At 33.0% G+C, this 22,760-nt stretch overlaps 1 long non-coding RNA gene across 1 annotated transcript; it reads left to right on the top strand.

Moving 5' to 3' along the window:
• The first annotated feature begins 3,439 nt into the window (after nucleotides 1-3,439).
• On the top strand, nucleotides 3,440-13,834 carry LOC139520569 (uncharacterized). Its single transcript, XR_011663919.1, has 9 exons — nucleotides 3,440-4,702; nucleotides 5,121-5,349; nucleotides 5,479-5,551; nucleotides 5,907-6,112; nucleotides 7,024-7,092; nucleotides 7,444-7,553; nucleotides 8,019-8,087; nucleotides 10,392-10,456; nucleotides 10,702-13,834. It is a non-coding gene; the product is annotated as an uncharacterized lncRNA (long non-coding RNA).
• Nucleotides 13,835-22,760: the final 8,926 nt, after the last annotated feature.

Raw genomic sequence — 22,760 nt, 5'->3', positions numbered from 1 at the left:
GTGTGTTTGTATGCATTTTTATCCAAATTTTCTCTAGGTGGCGTCAAAGGATCAGACAGCAGGTATGTTAAGATAAGATTGTGTGTTTGTATGCCTTTTTGTCCAAATTTCCTCTAGGTGGTGTCAAATGATCCAACGGAAAGGTATGTTAATTAAGATAAGATTGTGTGTTTGTATGCATTTTTTGTCCAAATTTCCTCTAGGTGGCGTCGAAGGATCAGACAGCAGGACAGTATGTTAAGATAAGATTGTGTATATGTTTGTATGCCTTTTTGTCCAAATTTCCTCTAGGTAGCTAAAGGATCAGACAGCAGGTATGTTAAGATAAGATTGTGTGTTTGTATGCCTTTATCTTCAGATTTCCTCTAGGTGGCGTCAAAGGATCAGACGAACAGGTATGTTAAGATAAGATTGTGTGTTTGTATGCCTTTTTGTCCAAATTTCCTCTAGGTGGCGTCAAAGGATCAGACGGAAGGTATGTTAAGATAAGATGATGTGTTTGTATGCATTTTTGTCCAAATTTCCTCTAGCTGGCCTCAAAGGATCAGACAGCAGGTATGTTAAGATAAGATTGTGTGTTTGTATTCCTTTTTGTCCAAATTTCCTCTAGGTGGCGTCAAAGGATCAGACAGCAGGTATGTTAAGATAAGATTGTGTATATGTTTGTATACCTTTTTGTCCAAATGTCTTCTAGGTGGCGTCAAAGGATCCGAAGGAAAGGTATGTTAAGATAAGATTGTGTGTTTGTATGCATTTTTGTCCAAATTTCCTTTAGGTGGCGTCAAAGGATCAGACAGCAGGTATGTTAAGATAAGATTGTGTGTTTGTATGCCTTTTTGTCCAAATTTCCTCTAGGTGGCGTCAAAGGATCAGACAGCAAAAAGTATAAGATAAGATTGTGTGTTTGTATGCCTTTTTGTCCAAATTTCTTCTAGGTGGCGTCAAAGGATCAGACGGAAAGGTGTGTTAAAATAAGATTGTGTGTTTGTATGCCTTTATTTCCAAATTTCCTCTAGGTGGCGTCAAAGGATCAGACAGCAGGTATGTTAAGATAAGATTGTGTGTTTGTATGCCTTTTTGCTCAAATTTCTTCTAGGTTGCGTCAAAGGATCAGACAGCAGGTATTTTAAAATTAGATTGTGTTTTTGTATGCCTTTATCTCCAGATTTCCTCTAGGTGGCATCAAAGGATCAGACAGCAGGTATGTTAAGATAAGATTGTGTATATGTTTGTATGCCTTTTTGTCCAGATTTCCTCTAGGTGGCGTCAAAGGATCGGACGAACAGGTATGTTAAGATAAAATTATGTGTTTGCATGCCTTTTTGTCCAAATTTCCTCTAGGTGGCGTCAAAGGATCCAACGGAAAGGTATGTTAAGATAAGATTGTGTGTTTGTATGCCTTTTTGTCCAAATTTCTTCTAGGTGGCGTCAAAGAATCAGACAGCAGGTATGTTGAGATAAGATTGTGTGTTTGTATGCCTTTATCTCCAAATTTCCTCTAGGAAGGGTCAAAGGATCAGACAGCAGGTATGTTAAGATAAGATTGTGTATATGTTTGTATGCCTTTTTGTCCAAATTTCCTCTAGGTGGCGTCAAAGGATTCAACGGAAAGGTATGTTAAGATAAGATTGTGTGTTTGTATGCATTTTTGTCCAAATTTCCTCTAGGTGGCGTCAAAGGATCAGACAGCAGGTATGTTAAGATAAGATTGTGTGTTTGTATGCCTTTTTGTCCAAATTTCCTCTAGGTGGCGTCAAAGGATCCAACGGAAAGGTATGTTAAGATAAGATTGTGTGTTTGTATGCATTTTTTGTCCAAATTTCCTCTAGGTGGCGTCGAAGGATCAGACAGCAGGTATGTTAAGATAAGATTGTGTGTTTGTATGCATTTTTGTCCAACTTTCTTCTAGGTGGCGTCAAAGGATCAGACAGCAGGTATGTTAAGATAAGATTGTGTATATGTTTGTATGCCTTTTTGTCCAAATTTCCTCTAGGTGGCGTCAAAGGATCCAATGGAAAGGTATGTTAAGATAAGATTGTGTGTTTGTATGCATTTTTGTCCAAATTTCCTCTAGGTGGCGTCAAAGGATCAGACAGCAGGTATGTTAAGATAAGATTGTGTGTTTGTATGCCTTTTTGTCCAAATTTCCTCTAGGTGGCGTCAAAGGATCAGACAGCAGGTATGTTAAGATAAGATTGTGTGTTTGTATGCCTTTTTGTCCAAATTTCCTCTAGGTGGCGTTGAAGGATCAGGCAGCAGGTATGTTAAGATAAGATTGTGTGTTTGTATGCATTTTTGTCCAAATTTCTTCTAGGTTGCGTCAAAGGATCGGACAGCAGGTATGTTAAGATAAGATTGTGTATATGTTTGTATGCCTTTTTGTCCAAATTTCCTCTAGGTGGCGTCGAAGGATCAGACAGCAGGACAGTATGTTAAGATAAGATTGTGTATATGTTTGTATGCCTTTTTTTCCAAATTTCCTCTAGGTGGCGTCAAAGGATAAGACAGCAGGTATGTTAAGATAAGATTGTGTGTTTGTATGCCTTTATCTTCATATTTCCTCTAGGTGGCGTCAAAGGATCAGACGGACAGGTATGTTAAGATAAGATTGTGTGTTTGTATGCATTTTTGTCCAAATTTCTTCTAGGTGGCGTCAAAGGATCAGACAGCAGGTATGTTAAGATAAGATTGTGTGTTTGTATGCCTTTTTGTCCAAATTTCCTCTAGGTGGCGTCAAAGGATCAGACGGAAAGGTATGTTAAGATAAGATTATGTGTTTGTATGCATTTTTGTCTAAATTTCCTCTAGGTGGCCTCAAAGGATCAGACAGCAGGTATGTTAAGATAAGATTGTGTGTTTGTATTCCTTTTTGTCCAAATTTCCTCTAGGTGGCGTCAAAGGATCAGACAGCAGGTATGTTAAGATAAGATTGTGTATATGTTTGTATACCTTTTTGTCCAAATGTCTTCTAGGTGGCGTCAAAGGATCCAAAGGAAAGGTATGTTAAGATAAGATTGTGTGTTTGTATGCATTTTTGTCCAAATTTCCTTTAGGTGGCGTCAAAGGATCCAACGGAAAGGTATGTTAAGATAAGATTGTGTGTTTGTATGCCTTTTTGCTCACATTTCTTCTAGGTTGCGTCAAAGGATCAGACAGCAGGTATGTTAAGATAAGATTGTGTTTTTGTATGCCTTTATCTCCAGATTTCCTCTAGGTGGCATCAAAGGATCAGACAGCAGGTATGTTAAGATAAGATTGTGTATATGTTTGTATGCCTTTTTGTCCAAATTTCCTCTAGGTGGCGTCAAAGGATCGGATGGACAGGTATGTTAAGATAAAATTATGTGTTTGTATGCCTTTTTGTCCAAATTTCCTCTAGGTGGCGTCAAAGGATCCAACGGAAAGGTATGTTAAGATAAGATTGTGTTTGTTTGCCTTTTTGTCCAAATTTCTTCTAGGTGGCGTCAAAGAATCAGACAGCAGGTATGTTAAGATAAGATTGTGTGTTTGTATGCCTTTATAACCAAATTTCCTCTAGGAAGGGTCAAAGGATCAGACAGCAGGTATGTTAAGATAAGATTGTGTATATGTTTGTATGCCTTTTTGTCCAAATTTCCTCTAGGTGGCGTCAAAGGATCCAACGGAAAGGTATGTTAAGATAAGATTGTGTGTTTGTATGCATTTTTGTCCAAATTTCCTCTAGGTGGCGTCAAAGGATCAGACAGCAGGTATGTTAAGATAAGATTGTGTGTTTGTATGCCTTTTTGTCCAAATTTCCTCTAGGTGGCGTCAAAGGATCCAACGGAAAGGTATGTTAAGATAAGATTGTGTGTTTGTATGCATTTTTTGTCCAAATTTCCTCTAGGTGGCGTTGAAGGATCAGACAGCAGGTATGTTAAGATAAGATTGTGTGTTTGTATGCATTGTTGTCCAAATTTCTTCTAGGTGGCGTCAAAGGATCAGACAGCAGGTATGTTAAGATAAGATTGTGTATATGTTTGTATGCCTTTTTGTCCAAATTTCCTCTAGGTGGCGTCAAAAGATCCAATGGAAAGGTATGTTAAGATAAGATTGTGTGTTTGTATGCATTTTTGTCCAAATTTCCTCTAGATGGCGTCAAAGGATCAGACAGCAGGTATGTTAAGATAAGATTGTGTGTTTGTATGCCTTTTTGTCCAAATTTCCTCTAGGTGGCGTCAAAGGATCAGACAGCAGGTATGTTAAGATAAGATTGTGTGTTTGTATGCCTTTTTGTCCAAATTTCCTCTAGGTGGCGTCGAAGGATCAGACAGCAGGTATGTTAAGATAAGATTGTGTGTTTGTATGCCTTTTTGTCCAAATTTCTTCTAGGTGGCGTCAAAGGATCGGACAGCAGGTATGTTAAGATAAGATTGTGTGTTTGTATGCATTTTTGTCCAAATTTCCTCTAGGTGGCATCAAAGGGTTCAGACAGCAGGTATGTTAAGATAAGATTGTGTGTATGTTTGTATGCCTTTTTGTCCAAGTTTCTTCTAGGTGTCGTCAAAGGATCCCGGTCGACACGTTGTCCACAAAGTTCAGTATATATTTTTTTCAATTTACTAACTGTCTCATAAATATTAAGATGATTTAAGTTTGTATTACAGATGGATGAGCACAGATGAAAGTTCAGTCCTACACCTTTAGGAAGATGGTTTCATTTTAGTTACCAGATAATGATGATGTAAGTATTTGGTCATAACAATTGTATTTAAACTATTTAAAAAAAAAAATTAGGTTATAAAAATCAGTTTTTCCTTTGAGAGACCACTTGAAATTTTATTACAAAATTGTCGTTAATTTCATGTTCAAATTTATTCTCTTATGAAATATAATTCTAAAAGAATTATTGTACGTATTTGTAAATAGACTGATCCTTCCAATTTAGGATTTGAAATAAAACATGCATCACATTAATTTCTAATTAAATTATTACAACAAATAGACTTTATATTGACAATTTGGATATTTATTTACATATTTATTTCCATTTTAATTGGGAAAATATGACTTTGTTTAGATTGTTTGTTCAAAATGTATACATCAGATTGTTTTGGTTCAGCCACCATATTCTGATAATTATCTGCATACATTAATTTCAGAATTACTGATGTGATCATTAAACAGTCTTCATAATACTGATTAAAAGTAAAAATGAAAATGGTTAATGAATTACAGGCAAACAGAGAAAAGACAGAAATTTGCACCATTGACACAGATCTGGATAAGAAGCTTAAAGGAAGGACCAAGTTTCAGTCCAGATGGCAGACGAGAAGCAACTCCATGGAAGATGTTAACTTAGATCTTCAACCAAGTCCTAGGCTTTGCCATGTAAGCAATCAAGCAGCAAGGATAGCAGCTGGAATTAAGATTAATTATTACATTGATCTTCAACCAGCTGGCTGGCAATTTAACAAATTTGTAAAAATATAATTTGTGTCAATTTTAATTCCTTTTTAGGTTATAAAACCAAAAAAGCCAATGTTTTCATGAAGAGGAGTAAGACTTGTGGTATAAGATATCTTTAATACAAGTACGTATATAAATAATTCCTCTATTTAAACAAATTTTATCATCATAAAACAAGTTTACAGGATAAAAACGTGCACTAGGCTTAAAGTTGAAAGAGGTCATATGGTTTTTTGTTGTTGATTAAAGGTTTTAAAATTTTAAATTGATCACACTGATGTTATTGTAAAGACTTGTATGCAGGCTTTGGCTAAACCATGGAATGAAGTACCAACAAAATTACATTTGTTCACCAAATAAGACGCTGAAAATGGCTCCATTGATGCAGGTCAGATTATGAAGCTAGAAGGAATATATTTCTTTTTCATTTATATTAACCAACAGAAGTCTTATAAATATGATTTAATTTATAACTTTAGTTTTTGTTCAAGAAGCTGGCCAGTCCAAGTTTCAGTCCAGATGGCAGATGAGTAGCAACTCCATGGAAGATATTAACTTAGATCTTCAACCAAGTCCTAGGCTTTGCCATGTAAGCAATCAAGCAGCAAGGATAGCAGCTGGAATGAAGATTAATTATAACATTGATCTTCAAACAAGTCTGAGGCTTTGTCATGAAAGAAATAATGCAAGTATATATATTCAAGCCAATTAATTCTGTACATATCAGGAAAAATGTGATAAAGTCTATAAGGATTACCTATAAGGCAACACCCATTTTTGTTATTTTGCACATTTACAACAAACAAAAATAGATGTTTATATTAGTTTGATAAATGTTTTTCTGGTACACGAATAGAAATTTATACCATGAAAAGTAAATCCTGATAGAACTTTTCACTTCAAGGGTGACTAGTACAATAAACAAAGAATGTTTCTTTCATCAGGAGATAACTCACTATTACGCAGTCAGAATACAGAATATATTAATAAAAATTAGGCTGGCAATTTAACAAAGGAGTAAGTTCGGTGAGGGCCATATTTGATCCCAATTATAAAATTCATAGTTAGAAGACAATTATTGTTTTAAATTGCCTTAAAGACATGTGAGAAAGTTAAACAGAACTGTTTTTGTCAAAGTTCAATTCTAACACATTAATGAAATTTGACAAAATCAGCTGGATTTCAACAAAATAAAGGACCACGAAACATAGAGCGCAGGCGTCGATAAGCTTAATATTCAAAGAAAACATGTGAATTGTCTTCACAAACATTATTTTAAAAGATCTTTGTTGTCGATGTATGCACTCTATGTTTCATGTCCAATAATCTATGGAAATTTACCCATTTTCATTGACTTTTTCATGAAAAATCAATATGAGTACATCTTGTGACATCATAATAAAACGCAGAAACGTAAAATTTCAACAAAATGGCTTATATCCTAGCTAGCCAATGTATTAGATATAATTTATCATGATATTGGTCAATAAATTCGAATTTGAAATTTACGCTAAAATAGGGGGCCATTTTAGGACGGTTATCGAACATACTCCTTTGTAAAATATATAATTTGTGTCAATTTTAATTTCTTTTTAGGTTATAAAACAGTGTCAATGTTTTCATGAAGGGGAGTAAGACTTGTGGTATAAAATATCTTAAATACAAGTACGTATATAATTCCTCTATTTAAACAAATTTTATTATCATAAAACAAGTTTACAGGATAAAAACGTGCACTAGGCTTAAAGTTGAAAGAGGTCAAATGGTTTTTTGTTGTTGACTAAAGTTTCTGAAATTTTGAATTGAATACACTGATGTCATTGTAAAGACTCGTGTGCAGGCTTTGGCTAAACCACGAAATAAAGTACCAACAAAATTACAATGTTCACCAAATAAGACGCTCAAAATGGCTCCATTGATGCAGGTCAGGATATGAAGCTTGAAGGAATATATGTCTATTTAATTTATATTGAACCAACAGAAGTCTTATAAACATTATTTAATTTATAATTTTAGTTTTTGTTCAAGAAGCCGACCAGTCCAAGTTTCAGTCCAGATGGCAGATGAGTAGCAACTCCATGGAAGATGTTTACTTAGATCTTCAACCAAGTCCAAGGCTTTGCCAAGTAAGCAATCAAGCAGCAAGGATAGCAGCTGGAATGAAGATTAATTATAACATTGATCTTCAAACAAGTCTGAGGCTTTGTCATGAAAGAAATAATGCAAGTATATTCAAGCCAATTAATTCTGTACATTATCAGGGAAAATGTGATAAAGTCTATAAGGATTATCTGTAAGGCAACACACATTTTTGTTATTTTGCACATTTACAACACACAAAAATAGATATTTATCAGTTTGATAAATGTTTTTCTGGTACACGAATAGAAATTTATACCATGAAAAGTAAATCCTGATAGAATTTTTACTTCAAGGGAGACTAGTACAATAAACAGCAAGAATGTTTCTTTCATCAGGAGATAACTCACTATTACCCAGTCAGAATACAGAATATATTAATAAAAATTTAGGCTGGCAATTTAACAAATTTGTCAAATATATAACTTGTGTCAATTTTAATTCCTTTTTAGGTTATAAAACAGTGCCAATGTTTTCATGATGGGGAGTAAGAATTGTGGTATAAGATATCTTAAATACAAGTACGTATATTATTCCTTTATTTAAACAAATTTTATCATACTGTCAATAAAAAGAAACACTCAGCTCATAATCACTGGGCTTGAAAACTTTTGGTCAGTAGTTTTAATATTTGATTTATTAGTACCAGTAATTGAAAATCTTTTTTGCTATGTCAACTCCAACTATACACATGGAAAAAAGTATTGCAACACCAAATTGAAATTGAAATTAAAAAAAATCTCTTTATTTTTTTTATATATAATTTGTTAAAATAGAACTAGTTAAACATTTTTAAAATATCACCTGAGTTTGATCAATAATTATTGACTCAATGAGTTCTTATCTGCACATGCAGCTACTGTACTCGTAAACAGCAAAACGGGTGTTTTTATCCTCATTGTTTTCAACACTTTAAATAACCAAGTTTATAAAGTTATGTGATTGACACCTTGTAATGGGTCCTCCACAACTCTTAACCGTAGCAAGATATCAGATTATCAGCATAAGAGAAGCAGGAATGTCGCTGTGACAACCGCACGTATTGTTGGTCATCACCATTTCACTATTAGTCGTTATGAGAATAAAATCAGGCAATAAACGAAGTTAAAGACTATCCGAGATCAAAAAGACCCCCTATGCCATCTGCTAGGGAAAATCAAGCATAATGAAGCTTGGTCAGAAAGAAACCCATTGCATACAAAACAATCCTGAAATGAGAGTGGTGGGCATACAGGAGCCTTTTAACAAAAATTGTTCGAGATCGACTCATCGCTACTGGTTATCGTGCGATAAGACCATTTCGGGAACCTTTGCTTACGAACAGACACACAGTTGCTCTTATCCAATGTAGTGCAGAGCTCGCCATTGTTGGAAATTAGCATCGTGGAGGAAGATCCGTTGTTCCAATGGAATTCGGTTTATCTTCCTTGGCCTGATCGTAGCCCGGATTTGAACAATATCGAGCATATGTGGGACACTTTTGGGCGTAATGTGCGCGAAAGGACACCCCAGTCTAAACAGGTGATGAAATAAACAATGCCCTTCATCAGAAATGGTTGCTGCTACCTTAGCAACAAATTGGTCGATTTATGGCAGGAATCAGAAGATGTAAAGTGGAGGTTAACCGTTTGAATTGAGGCTGCGCACAAAGTACTAATTCTTTGGCGTATAACGATCAACCATGATGTGAACAATCATCTTACGATCAATTTTGAAATGTCTGACATTGTAAAGTTCGACAACAGTAAAAGTTGTAAAATGCAGTTTTTTGTACAAAAAACACTTCATTTTGTTATTAAAATTGTGGTTAGATAAATCATTTTTTTTCAAACATTTTTTGTTCGTTAAAATGTCAATGTAATCATAAACTCTGTTTCAATATTATTTTACAAATATTTTATCATATTCCATCCAAAATAAAAGGCTGATTTTTCAAGTTTTAAAAAATCAAGGTGTTGCAATACTTTTTTCCATGTGTATAGATAGAGATCTTTGTCTGGTTTTATTGGTGTTTTCATAAGCGAAACCAAGGGGGCCCTGGGCCCCCTTTTGTTGGAAAAAATTTGGTTGATTATATAGGGAATCACTGAAGCTTGACTGGAACCCCCCCCCCCTTTATGAAAAGTTCCAGATCCGCCACTGGTTTTGTAGATAAGTTAGTGTACAGGTCATATATTTAACTTCAAAATGTCATTAACGCAAAATTTCCCCCTATGCTGTCAAGGCTGAGAGGAATTTCTCACTCTTTGAGGTTTCAGATGTTGGAAAGTATGTAGTATTTGTTAGTGTTGTTGGTATGTTGTCACATTGTGTTCTCTGCATCTTCTTTACCTTAAGGAAGCTTGCTCATCATGTTTTGGAATTTTGGTAAGATTTTCAGAATCCTCTAGTTTTGTCCATTTGAATGCATTAACAAATTAAGCCTGGTGACCCCCATTTTTCTTTTTATAATTCATTTACAGGTATGATCATAAGCTGTCTGTTAAAATCTTATAAAAATTTTAATTATTCTTAAATAGTTTTTTAGGACCAACTTGTAAATGATAAAAAGTCGAGAGAGAATATTTTCCCGCCAAAATTTCAATGGCTAATATCTCGAAAACAAGCACTATGACCTATAATATATTTTTTTGCTCTTTTGATTCCTTTATTAATCAATATATATGCTAGTGTTTTGAAAAGTTAATTATTTTGAAACTGAGAAGCCAACTCCCTTAAAATGTTGTATATCTATTTTTATATTTTTATATATAATGTACACACAAAGTATACCAACAGTGATTCCTTTTTTACTATTTTCAATGACTAAGCATTTTATTTTTCAGGTTAGCAATCCAGCTTGTACTTACAGATTGATGTTGGAAATGGCTATTAGAGTTGACTTTTAAAAGTAAGAAAGAACTATTTTATAGATTTATAAAATTTTCTATTTAAGATCATGTAAATTCCCATGTGGTTTGTATAATCTTTTTACAATTTAATATTTTCTGGAATGACCTGTCAAGTTTTAGGAAGGGAAAGATTATTATTTTGAAAAGTTTCTCTGCTTTAATTGTTATTCCCAGTTTGCTATATTTTGCCTATTTCAGTTTCTTAAAATATGACAGAAAATTGAAAAGTGTATTTCTTTTTCAGATAATTATTACTGTGGCTGAAGGATATAATTGTGTGATTAATTCTCCATACTCCTTAGAGATGTTGTGAAGGTTCTTAACATGTTGACAGCTGGTCACTCTCTCTTCAAAAGACATCAGATTTAAAATCCCCATTCTGACGCACTGGACATGACTGCCAATTTGTATAGCCTGCACTACCAAACAGACGCCTTTCTTTTGCAAGGATTTTACTGCCAGTCTGAAGAAGACCAAGAGTGACCATATTTCCCTTTGGGGTCTTTCTAACTCTACTGAACAGTTTCCAATATGAACGGTTCATATAAATCTTGCATATAAACAAGAGAAAGAATGTAGTCGATAAATTCTAAAGTAATTAATGTAAAGATTCTCCATTTTCAACAAGAGTGGAAATTTTAATTAAGGTTAGTGTATTGTGTTTTGAATTTTCACTCAACTTTCTTTTTCTCTCTACCATTAAATGCTATGGATTTTTTTTACTTGTGGCTCAACAGATAAAATAGTTCTTATTAAGTTAACATTTACATTGGTTAAGAATGGAGAATCTAAAAATAACAAAAATATTTTTAGTGTAGCAATGGTTTTATACGGAAATCAAAAATATTATTGTCAAAATTGGTGTAATGATACATTTAAGAGATTACATGTAGCAATATGTAAGTTATCCTTATTTACTACCAGTCACAGACATTTTTTGACTAAATATCAAGCCTATTGCTTGCTATAGGTACTCCACTCAGTTGTAATTGATCATAAGTTTTACATTGTCAAGGGGAGGTAATGCACCTGTTTAATGCCTCATACTAGAAGTTTTTTTAGTGCACAGTTTACCAATATAACTTAGACATTCTCTTCTGTAATTTGAGCAGTACGTTTAACAAAGCATCCGTTAAACTTTTTATGCATTGAGTTATTCTAAGCATCTTTGTCTGAATTTTTGACAAGTCCAAAAAACAGGAGAATATTGATGAAACGCCTTACTTTCAGGGAATGTAAAATAATATAGTTTCTGTAAAACAATAATTTGTGTACTATATGTACTTAATGTAATGTAAAATTTTGTATATTATTGAATTACAGACCACCTTAACATATAATTGTCCATATTTTGAGTTAAAGCTGATAGACTTTTCTATAATTTTGATATAATTTGTCCCATAAGTAGTGCACTACACCTTAAAAAACAGTCAAAACAAGTGTAATTTATTTTATTTGTGTTTATTGTCTACAGTATATGAAATGCACATTGAAATAACTATTCTTGGGCCTAAGAGATGAGTTCAGTAACTGTAGATTCAGCAAATTCCCTGATCAGTAAATGTAGATTCTGCAAATTCCCTGATAAGGAGCTATGTACATCAAAGTTGAGTTAGTTGAATTCTATCTTAAAGAGTTAACTTTAAGTCTGTAAAAAAAATTTTCAAAGATAAATGTACCCGTTTCCTTTCAAATGCAACTTTTTTTTCTTCTGTAGGATAGTTAGTGGTTCAAATATATGACTGTTGAGAACAAATTACATGCAAGTTTTTGGAATTTCCACTGAAAAATGAAAATAAAATTTGCATTAAAGTACCTTGTCTGCAAAAAAAATTCAATGCAAGAGTCTTATTGCACTTAAGACTTTTTGTATCATGTCAATTAAGTATAGAAATAACCAAAAAGAAACAAATTTCTCTTTCCTATAGCTTCTATATGCAATTTTATATGTAAATATGTGTTACAACCTAAATTGACCTCAACTTATTTTTAGTCTTGCATCGCCTTTGATCATTTCCTAACTGTATGGTTACGCTATTGCAACTTTTCAATCCTGAAAGAATTATTTTTGGCAAAATTGCTTCACAAATTTTAATTTGATGGACAAAATTACAATTTTTTAGAAGCACCCCCCCCTCCCAAATACCATCTTAATTTCATTTTATGTAATGCATAAAATAACAAGCACCTTATTAATATAAGGTGAAATGGGATAATATCAACTTGGTTATCAGAATTTGTGATTATCTTCCCTTATTACTTATTAAAAAGAACTTGTGCCAGTGTAGGAATTTTACTGGAAATATTTCGTTGTAAAGGAGGGATTTCAATACAATTTAAGTAGTAAGCTGAAATCTGAAAGCACATTTTTTTTATGTATGAAATTAAGGAAGTTTGCTTGTCATGTTTTGAGATATTTTTCAGATTTTCAGAATTCTCTGGTTTTATTCATTTGAATGTCTTAAAAAAATTGACCCCCATTTTTTTATTTATAAATCTTTTACATTTATAATGATAAGCCATCTGTTAAAGTCTCATTAAAACTTAAACTTGTCAATGTTAAAGCTATGATGAGTCAAGAGAGAATATTTTACCCGCAAAAATTTCAATTGTTTATATCTTTATATCTCGGAAACGAGCACATTGACCTACAAATTATTTTTGCTGTTTTGATTCCATGATTAATCATCTATCAACATAAACTAGTGTTTTGATAAGTTCATTATTATGAAACTGAGAAGCAAACTGCTTTCCCTGAAAAAAAGAACCACCACATAACAGCTATGATAAAATCTTTAGATTTCAGCCTTTTCATATTTCATATAATTTTGTTTTGCTCATACATTGGTGACAAGCATATATGAAAAATGAGAGTTATCAAATAATCAGCTTTAAGTTTTTAAAAAGGCCTAAATCGAACTTGATTCATCAAACACCTTGTTTTAAACTAGCAGAACAGTTAATATGCTGGTCAATGCCCCATGTACTCTGCAAATGGGATAACTGTAAAGAAAGTCCTTATAAAATGATGAACAATTGTTTCTTTTATCGAAAAAATTAAATATAAGAGGTAAGGGTATGCAGTAATCAACTAATGGAAAGGTTGTCTAATTTAATAAGATAGACAAGTTTTTGTTCCTACCGCACCCTCATCAGGATTAAAACTACAGAAGAGTACAAAATTCCCAAGTGATAATGTGTTCTTCACAATTTGTCACCATAAGAAGAAATTACAAATAGAAAGTGAAAGTAGGTATGACATTAAACTGGATTAAGAATGTTAAATAAAATATGTTTTTGCAAATTTGGACGACAATTAATTGCAATTATGTACCATTTCAACAATAGAAGTAGTATAGACTTGCAAATCCGTACCATTACAACACTGGAAGTAGTATGGTTGTCTGAGCGAAGCCAATTGGAAGCACGTACCTCTTAGTGAAGCTAATTGGGAGCACACCCTCTGTCTTGTTGCGAAGCTAGTTGGAAGCAGTACATATATACCTCTGTCTGCAAAAGCTAATTAGAAGCAGTACCCCTGGCAGAGCGGTCCCAATTAGAGGCACATAACTCTGAGGGAAGCCAATTGGAAGCAGTACCTCTGCAAAATTTGATTAAAAATTATTCAACCAATTTTATTAAACATTCTTTTTAAAGTTTACTTTCATACCAACTCTCATTTTCTATTTATAATTACTCCCCTTGTTGACATTGTGACGTGCAAATTATCACTCCACCATTTATTAGATCATTCTAATAAATTAGTATTGTTATAAGAGTAAAATAATTTTAGTTTATGCTCCTTTAAACGATAACTTTACTTACTTTAACTTTTTGATAGCTAAGGTTCCTCAAGATCTATAGAGAGGCTGATATAAGTTTGCTATCAAGGGCATATGATACAGTAACAGGGGAGGTAATGATGTCGCTAATGTCAAATGCTACTTTTAGCCATGTCAAATAGTTACATATCAGGAAAAGACCCATTTTTTTTTACTGATTTAACATGAAAATGAATTCATGCACCCTCTTTTTAAAAATTACATTAGGCTTGAAATTATGTCTAAAGATTATTTCTGCCAATTTGAAGAAATCACAGATGGAATTTTCTAAATAAGATAAATATACAGTCAATAGTGATGTTTTTTTTTACTAGAATCATGTATTAAGATCATTTGTGCTAATTTGAAGAAATCACCAGTGATATATTTTAAATTAGATAAAGATGCATCTAAAAATAGTTTTTTTAATGAAATCGTAAAAATATAATAAAAATGAATTATTTCTATAGAATTGTTTCACAAATTTAACTTAAAACACACTTAATATGTAGAGATGATATTCAAGTATTCTTTTTTTTTAAATTTAAAACTCCCCTTGTGTTTGTCTTTATTAACAAAAAAGAAAGTACGTCTTCCATTTGATGGAAATATCCAAGAAACCGAAATGTCTAGTATAAAATGTCTGAAATTTGACCACTCCTCTATAAAAGTAGCAAATTAAGGTACCTGTATTATTACATATTTGAATTGACTAAGTGAATAAATAACCTGTAAGCTAACTTTGTTTTTTATTTTCAATAAATTTTATTTAAATGTAAAATACAATAAATATTTTTTTTCATATTAAATTGTCAGAGGATGGGGCAGAATAATCGGTTATTTATAAGAACAGACTTTGCAATCATATAAGTTTGTTAATTAATATTTGTGGTCTTGAAAAATCATGATATCCTTGAAATAGAATAATTACTCATGGCACCAAATAGATTTTACTAGAAATTATTTTGTTTTGAAGTAGTTTAAGTGAAAATGGAAATCCTTAATATTTCTTTAAACAATTTTGATAAACTTTAAAAAATTGTTTTAAATAAAAAAGTTGACAATTTTCAGTTTAAATTCAAATTGCAGATTTGACATGATAAATTCATTATTTTTATTTTGCGTTCCCTAGTAAGCTTTAGATTAGAAAATCTTGAAAAGAAAACGAAAAAAAAGTGTACCACCATTGAAAGGATTAATAAGTTTAGAATGAATTTAAAGTTTTCCCATGTATTTAGCTTCATACTAGGAATTGGTATTTGTTTACTTGACAAAAAGAGGATTTTTATTTTCAGTCTTCAGGTCATGTATAAAAAAATGGATTTCCAGAAAGTTGGCTTTTGAGGCTTGAACTTCTTTTCTTCACACTAATGAACACCAACCAAAAAGATACGTTAGTTTTCAACAAAAGTGGTGTGTTTACAAACAATTCAAAATTTCAGTTATTGTTTGGATATAAAATACTCTTTTTACTTTGATAGAACCAAATCATCACAATTTCAATATCTCAAAACGGACATCATAAGGACTCCCTGGTGAGAATGTGGGAGCCCTACAGTTTTCACTTTGTTCGTCTGTCTACAATTTTTGTAAATGAAAAACCTCCCCTTAAAAAGATAGGTAAATTAAAGCAATCTTTACCATTCACTGTGCTTCCAAGCACTTTCATTACCATTCTAGGGTTATGCCCTTTTACATATGGAAAAATTCCTGAATGTTTTCGTTTCTGTTCTCTTAATTTAAGTTTGTCTCAACTAAATTTAATAAAATGTATATACATAATGCCTATTATCACTAAACTCAGTTTAAGTTCAAATTTTGGCAGTTTCACTTTTACAGTTCTTGAGTTATGTCCCTTTATAACGTCATATGCTAGCAGGGTCATCATCTGTGTCCCTATGGAGGCATTGACCCCATTTATTTTTAATATAGTGGAAGCAGATTAGCTGTTATTTAGGTATTTTGTAGCATGATGCATTATAATTAAATTTTGCTTGTGTTTCATAGACTTATGGTTTGAAATAGTTTGAAAACCTTCACTTTCTACCCAGAGTGTCGAGTTTCTTTTTATATACTCTAACTTAAATATTTACATGTGATTGTGTATTTTGTTTTGAATAGTTCTCCTTTTTTATACTGTACACAGTATTCCTCCTGAGACAGTTCTTCCAAGCAAATAGTTTCAAAACAGGTTTCCAACATTTTTCCACTACATTGATTTTATCTTGTTTTAAACACAGTTAACAATTATTTCATTAATTATCATTATAATGATTTTCTTTATGTGGCACTGTATATTTTATGCTTACGAGTTGTATTCATGTATATTGTATGTATAATAATTTCCTAGGCATAAAAGTATAACAGGAATTGCTCATGTGTAATACATGTACATGTAGGCATAGGAATTGTAGCACCAAAATATTTGGGTTGTAAAGTGACATCTTTATGTATTTTAGTTCTAGTTTGAACTTTGAACATTGTATTTTTAGGGATGTTTAAAGAACAAACATTTGCATAATTTTGTATTTTGATATTAGATTAATTTTATGTAGGTGGAATGGCTATTATATATACAAACATAATCGTATTTCGACTTTTTTGTACCAAATATTTTATAGCTGTAGTCCTAATGACAAGATTTCTTTTTACTTACATATTTACAAACAAAATTATTTTTTCTTTTTCTCATTTACCTAGTGAGGTCAAACAATAGAGTTTCACTAGCATTGGCAAAAGGACACAGGTTTCCTAAAATAGGGTTTCCTGGTCAGCCACAGAACATACTGAAATATGTATAATTTCTTACGTTTCATAGTAAAGGGAGAAATTATTGTATATAAGGTACTAGTGTAGATTTTTTTTAAGTTCACATCAGTAGGTATAAGACAGTCATGACTAACATTATAACGGGAAATTTTTTCCCTGAGATTATCACTTTCTAGCCCTCTGCAGACACTGGGCAACATTCAAGTTCCATTCATATTATGAATATACTTTGATACATGCATTTATATATTTTTCAAAACAATACACGTCCGAGTATGTCTCGTGAGACGACTTGTCGCATTAGGTTGGAGCATATATGACTGTTTCCGGACCCTTGGGTCGGACCCAGGTTTCCAGTTTCCCATTATTGGGTTTGTTTGGTTGTTCCTGGCCGGCGAGGTCGTTCATGATCGAGTTATTCATTTGTTCAGTTATTCAGTTTACATTCATGTCAACCATATTATATCTCTTGTTCGTACAAGGTTTACTTTTTCTAGCTAAGTTGTACCTAATAGTATATTTCAAGGTTTTTGTTATTAGTAGTAATTGTGGTTATTGCTTTTTTCATATGTTTATATAAATATATATATACAACTCGTCTAAGCATCAACCCAACAATGTTAGATCTGTAAATTTGCTTTCGCAATTTTTTTTGTTCTTCCCTCGCTGGGATTTGAACCCATGCTACTGAGATATCGTGACACCTAATTGCCTGCACTGTAGCCGTCCCGCTAGACCACACAACCACCTGGGCTTCACAAAAAAATAAAGCTTTCCGTGGCCGTGTGTTACCTTTCCTCGTCAGTTTTAATCTAGCGTCGTACTACAGTACATGATATATAAGACATGAAGATGTTATTGTTACAGATCAGCTCAATTATCTATAGTAAAGGATCCTACAAATTAATGCAAGATACATTCACAGAAAATAATTATATTTATAAGTAGGTCTGAGTCAGTGACAACTCTACAACAGATTTATCCATCGGATCACCAGCAGTGATGGTGATACATGGCTGTGTACATTATGGATATACAACGCGTCTAAACATCAACATAACAATGTTAGATCTGTAAATTTGCTTTCGCAAATTTTTTTCTTCCCTCGCCAGGATCTGAACCCATGCTACTGAGATATCGTGACACCTAATCACCTGCACTGTAGCCATCCAGCTAGACATTAGGTGTCACAATATCTCAGTAGCATAGGTTCGAATCCCGGCGAGGGAAGAACAAAAACATTTGCGAAAGCAAATTTACAGATCTAACATTGTTAAGTTGACGTTTAGACGAGTTTATATATAAACATAATGTACACAGCCATGTATCATCATCATTGCTGGTGATCCGATGGATAAATCTGTTGTAGGGTTGTCACTGACTCAGATGTACTTATAAATATAATTATTTTCTGTGACTGTATCTTGCATTAATTTGTAAGATCCTTTACTATAGATAGTTGAGCTGATCTATAACAATAACATCTCCATGCCTTATATGTCATGTACTGTAGTACGACGCTAGATTAAAACTGACGAGGAAAGGTAACACACGGCCACCGAAAGCTTTATCTTTTGTGAAGCCCAGGTGGTTGTGTGGTCTAGCGGGATGGCTACAGTGCAGGCGATTAGGTGTCACAATATCTCAGTAGCATGGGTTCGAATCCTGGCGAGGGAAGAACAAAACAATTTGCGAAAGCAAATTTACAGATCTAACATTGTTGGGTTGATGCTTAGACGAGTTGTATATACATAATGTACACAGCCATGTATCACCATCATTGCTGGTGATCCGATGGATAAATCTGTTGTAGAGTTGTTACTGATTCAGATGTACTTATAAATATATATATATATTAAGACACATGTATGTAATTATTTAATAAATTCCGTTGTCCACTATGCTTGCTAGGCTATCAGTAACACTATATATATTATTCATTTATGCCTTATAATAGATATGAACGTATAGGGTATACATATAGTTATTCAAATGCAAAAGGTTGACATGAGATTATTTCTCTAGTACTGGTACAAGTTATTGAGTTCATATTGTATAGTGTATGTTTATATTGATAATTTGTCTTATTAAATGGCAGCTCACAATATGCAGTTGCTGATCTCGAGCTAGTCAACAAACATAAGTCTGTGTTGTGTTTTTCTTAAGGATTTAAAGGTTAAATGTTTTTTGTGGAAAAAAGACTAATTTAAGATCCTATGTCATTCAAGCTGTCTGAGTTAATATTGGTGATAATAAGATGTGGTATAATTGCCATTTAGGCTCAACTGTCCACAAGAGACCAAATAACACTAAAATAAACAACCATAGGTCACGGTACAGCCTCAACAAAGAGCTAATTCCATACTGAATAGTCAGCTATAAATGACAAATGTAAAACAATTCAAACATTTGTTTGTTTTTTAATATAAAAAAAGATGTATGATTGCCAATGAGATAACACAAGAGACCAAAATGACACAGAAATTAAGTATATAAGGGTCACAGTACGGCCTTCAACAATGAGCAAAGCCCATACTGCATAGACAGCCTATATATATATATATATTTGAGGGTAAGAGGTTAAGGTTTATATATAGTTATCAAAGGTACCAGACTTATAATTTAATACACCAGATGTGTGTATATGTATACCATCTTTTCCTCAAGTTTCTTGTTTTCTGTTTTCTGTTTGATTAAATCGATAATTAAGATCCATTTTATTACATCTAGTGAGCTGTTTATTTGGCAATTGCAAATGGCAGTCAGCAGGGTTTAAGAACATGCGTTGTTCAACCTGCTAATCAAATGCATTTTGTTAAAATATATTTTTTCACTTTTTTGGTCTTTTGGAAAATGTACGTTTGTGCTGTATTTAGACCCCTCTGCAAAGAAATTTGTTTTCCATGCACACATAAAGTCGTATAAAAATTGTGGTTTTTATCCAACGTAATCATGTTTGAAATTTGTTTTCAATTTAGACTTGTTTATATTTTTTGCGTGTGAATAGACTCCTAAATAAAATTAATTTGACAAAACCTATGTTAATACCCCTGCTATAAAGAGCAGTTTATTGAGTGAGGAAAGATGCACATGTCCATCCATCCCTATGTGCTTCTGAAAAGTATAGCAATGTTTGTGAGAGTAGCAGTTCTCATGAATATTCAAATATGACATCAGTTTTTGGATATCTCATTTAAACTTTTCATTGTTTTTTGTCAACAACAACTGCTAAATAACTGAAGGATAAATAAACTTTCAAAAAAAACCGCTATGGAATGCTATTTGAATACCTATATGCAAATTAATCATTGCCTTGAATTTGTAAACTGAATGCTAATGAACAGTGTCAAGTCAGAACTGTGAATACTAGTAAACTGCTTAAGAACTGCAGTCCACTTTGACTTGTCAAGTTGGGCTATAGGTCACTGTACGGCCTTTAATAACGAGCAAAGCCCATACCGCATAGACAGCTAGAAAAGGCCCCAGAATGACAAATGTAAAACAATTCACACGAGAAAAACTAAGTTAACAGCCTAGTCTATTTACAAAAAAATTTAGGGAAAACAAATATGTAACACATCAACAAATGACAACCACTGAATTACAGGCTGCTGACTTCGGACAGGCACATACAACGATTCAGAATGTCGCAAGGTAAATAAACATGTTCAGGAGGATCAAATCCCTCCCTAACCTTTGACAATGGTGAAACAGTACAACATAAGAATGAACTATAATAAACTGCTTCGCTGAGCTCAGTCTGATATGACCGCAGAGGTAAGTGAACCCTGAACAGTTGGTCCAAATTTGGACACAATATTCAAGTTTGATACTGTCTGAATTTGGATTGTTATCAAATTTTTCTTAAACATAATATAGGTTTCTGACACACACAAAAATAAATCAAGATCTTACAAATCTATTGCGCAATACTGTGCAATCAAAGATTTCTTCTTGAAACTTTTTGGAAAAAAAAATTGAACCCCTTAAAAAAATTGGAACCTCCAAAAACTTTTTGAATCCCCCTTTGGAGCAATTAACCCACACTTGATCCCTGCCTTTCCTTTGTAGTATGGAATCTTGTAGTACAATTTCATAGAGACCCATACCCTTAAATACAAGTTAGTATCTGGAAACTAGATATATGCTCGTTTTAGCCCTTTTTGGCTCCTAATTCCTGTATGAATGGGACAATAACCCCCAAACTCAATCCCAGCCTTCCTTTGTGATATGGAACCTTGTGGTACAATGTCAGATAGATTCATACTCTTACATACAAGTTATTGTCCAGAAACGACAAAAATACAAAAATGCTTGTTTTTGACCCCTTTTTGGTCCCGAATTCCTAAACTGTTGGAACCATAACCCTCAAAATGAATCCAAACCTTTTACTTGTGGTATCAAACATTGTGGAACAATTTCAGAGCAATTGAAATACTCATAGGTAAGTTATTATCCTGAAAGTAGAAAAGTGTTTGTTTTGGCCCCTCATTACTAAACGGGTGGACCATCACCCCCAAAATCAACCCAACCTTCTTTTTGTGGTACATGTATTGAACCTTCTGATTAAATTTCAAAGAGATCCATTCATGTAAACTCAAGTTATTGACCGGAGTGTTTTACGTATACCTCTCTTGATTCAAATCAATTCCTTATTTTCACTAAGACACAAAATATGTGTTACATGAGGACAAATTACAAATCAAATACAATATATATGACAGAATAGACGGGTAACTGATAACAAAAGTGTACATGCATCTAACTAAATGAAAGTAGATAGTTTCTTGATAAATAGTATGGAAAGCATGTTGATGATCAGAATTATATGCAGTGGTCCCAGCATTATATATGCAGTTGCCACACCATTATAGGGCCTGTACTGTAACGGGACCGGCAGTCTACCAAAAAATTCACCACTTCTTAGATTTTTGTAACATTTCAATAAGCGAATTATCATTATTCACATGGGAGGGTGGGGCTGTTCATTTTGAATTCAAATATATAAAATTTATTTGATCCCCCCATAATATTTCACTATTTTTATTTGACCCCCCCCCCCAACAAAAACATTTAAAAAAATGTGATCCCCCCTCTATTAAACATGTCAAAATTGTAACATGCAAAATATTTGTTATATCATAGATATCATGAGGCAAACATTAAATATTCTCAGTGGATTGAGTCCAAAAACAATATTCCAGGGAACATTGCCTTGAAATAGGGCTCTTCCAGTAATTTTAAGAGGTAAGCTATGGCAAGCCGTTCTCGTCAAAACTATGTTTAAACCATTTTTCGAAAAATTTACACACTGAGAATTACAACAAAGCACACTGAGATTTAAAAACTTCAAAACGCACACTGAGAATTGAAAATTACACACTGAGAATTGAAAATTACACACTGAGAATTAAAAATTACACACTGAGATTTCATAAAGACGCACCGAGATTACAAAAATGAAAAACGCACACTGAGAATTGAAAATTACACACTGAGAATTGAAAATTACACACTGAGAATTGAAAATTACACACTGAGATTTCAAAAAGACACACTGAGAATAAGTAAACTGAAAACACACACTGAGAATTTGAAATTACACACTGAGAATTTAAAATTACACACTGAGATTTGTGCGCACTTTTTATGCGCACCTATCTAATTAGCATACTTAATCTGTATCTATTACAAGCTTAAAACAACAAGGGGA

The sequence above is a fragment of the Mytilus edulis genome, chromosome 4 (assembly GCF_963676685.1).
Source record: "Mytilus edulis chromosome 4, xbMytEdul2.2, whole genome shotgun sequence".
Taxonomy (NCBI): Eukaryota; Metazoa; Mollusca; class Bivalvia; order Mytilida; family Mytilidae; genus Mytilus; species Mytilus edulis.
This window is presented reverse-complemented; position numbering and strand designations above follow the sequence as displayed.